The following is a 2,634-nucleotide window of genomic DNA, read 5'->3' on the forward strand; positions in this document are numbered from 1 at the left end:
CGGGGACGTCCCATTCACCACCCGGTAGGCGAGCACCAGGGTCTTGAACTCGATGTAGGCGGCTACCGAGGGCCAGTGTAGGGACATAAGAAGGGTAGTTGTGTGGGAGAATTTGGGACGGTTGAGCACCAGGCGGGCTGCTGCTTTCTGAGTAAGCTCCAGAGGCCTGATGGTCACAGCTGGGGTTTATTCAGAGAACGAGGCGTTTCGACGTTCGCTCTTTAACCGCCACAAGATGGAGACACTGCATAGAAGTGCGTTCTTCCATCTCCTGCAGCCTATCCGAAGAAAGGCCAAGACTTTCTTCTACCCGGCCACTTCGAGGGAAATCCCAAGGTCAGCCAAGAGACAACCCCCCCTAAAAGGTGACATTGTTCATTGCGTGAAATTGCACTGTAAAGTATATTTGAATCATCTGACGCTGAAATAGAACATGAAATCAGCCTAAAATATTGTAGCTCAGAGGAGGGCAAACTTTTCGCCTCAGGGGCCCCATTGACTTTTAAAGTTTGACAGATGGACCAGGTCACCACAAGATATGATACATATAAAAAAAAAAAAAATTGCATTTGTTAACAGTGCATATCAGACTCGTCTGACATTTGCTTTGAAAATAAATCCAGCTTGGTTTTGAAGGTTCTGACATTTGCTTGCATTTTATGCACAAATCTTTTTTTTTTCCCTCAGCTCATTCATGTGTGTCAGTCACACTAAATCACAAAGCCAATCTGTGTCATTCAGTTCAGGAAAATTCTCAAGTCGCTCCAAAAATGAAATAATCTCCTGTTTGAACCCCCGCATTCATTGATCCAATCACTTAAATCAAGTATGAATTCTGTAGCAATCTTTGGCGGGCCGGATTAAAAAGACCAACGAGCCGGATGTGGCCCGCGGGCCGTAGTTTGCCCACCTTTGTTTTAGCGAGTCACGAATGTTGGGGTATATGTTGATGCTTGTTTTCGGTGTTATTTGGGGGTGCAAGGAATTTGATGGGTGTAGTTTTGGGTCCAAGGAATTCTGTTTTTTTTTTTTTTGTCACCTGGAATTGAGCGGGAACAGTTAGTTTAATAGCAGGCTTGTGTGGCGTGGCTGTGGCCAACAACAGCTATTGCTTATTAAAAGGATGTTTTACCGTCCGCCATTGTGTTTTCCCTGAAATACTAAACTAAAACGCTACAATATCAAAATGGCGCTGCAGATACTCGTTAAAACCAAAAGGCTCCTTACGATTCAAGCCTTTTTCACTTAAGCCGAACACATAAATCCTCTTGTACTAACAATAACATCCATACCTGACCAATATATTACCCATTTTCTCGACCTAGTCATTTAATTTTCAGCACATTAGTAATGTGGCTCATCATATTGTTACCGAAACACACATTGCACTTTACATTTTGTATTGTTATGTGTAATGTTCCTGCCTTCTTATTGTTTGTGTGCACGTACATGTCAATAAATGTAATATAATCCTGACCGATTCTTGCGATAGCAGTTCTTCGCTTTTGCCACAAGGAGGTGTCATTAAATTGTATATTTTGGTGATTTTTTTTTCTCTTTTTTTTTGTCAATTTATGTTTTTGTATTTTATATTTTTTTATGTTTTTCGGACGTGCATGTTTGCTCGTAGGGGGAAAAGATAATATATTTCGTAACATATCAACGACTGATGGTTCTGACAGCTGCAGGGCTTTTAAAGAAAAAAAAAAAAGAAAAAAATCAGCAGAAGTATTTTAGGGACTTTAGGCACCACACACCTCAGTGCAAATAGGAAAGTCCCAAATTGACCCTGGTAATCAAACTCTCGCTGAGGCTGCAGATAGAAGATTAAATGACATGGTCTGATTTTAACTGCTTTTTTTTTGGTTGTTTTATCTTTTTTTTTTTTTTTTTTTTTTTTTTTTAATTTCACGCTGGGGGAGGTGCCTACGTAGCCTACTTTTAGACAGATAGATAGATAGATAGATAGATAGATAGATAGATAGATAGATAGATAGATAGATAGATAGATAGATAGATAGATAGATAGATAGATAGATAGATAGATAGAATCCCACGGTGAGATCTAAAAGGGACATTCCAGGTTTACGTGCGTTCACAACAAAAGACTTCATGTTTTTTTTTATCTCACTAGAATAAGTGACCCCACTAAACACACACTCACACACACTCACACACACACACACACACACACACACACACACACACACACACACACACACACACACACACACACACACATCAGCTTAAGAGATATAATTTAAAAGGTAGATGTTGTTCAAAATATAACTATTTAAAGGCTTCAGGAGTGAGTTTTGTGAGTGATTTTTTTTTTTAAAGTCATCAACATCATCATCATTCGTATTCCTTCCTCGCTCGCTCTCGGTGACGTGCACGAAAAGTCAAATGTTTTGAGAAAGCATGCAAAAATAAAAATAAAAAAGTCTCTGGTTTGAAGGGAAATCCCCGCGGGATGGATTCCACGCAGGCGCGGCGGCTGCTGCGGTCAACAGGTGAGGCTTGCTCCTCTTCCTCCTCACGCACAAAAGCCGAAAAGTGCACAGGGTGGGGGCAATCGTGCATGTGGGCGTGCTTGTGATTTCTCAAAGATGGGATTCGCTCGCAGTTGCGCAA

This window comes from Fistularia commersonii, chromosome 10 (genome assembly GCF_037954325.1).
Source record: "Fistularia commersonii isolate RoL2024-O1a breed Wild chromosome 10, RoL_Fcom_v1.0, whole genome shotgun sequence".
NCBI lineage: Eukaryota > Metazoa > Chordata > Actinopteri > Syngnathiformes > Fistulariidae > Fistularia > Fistularia commersonii.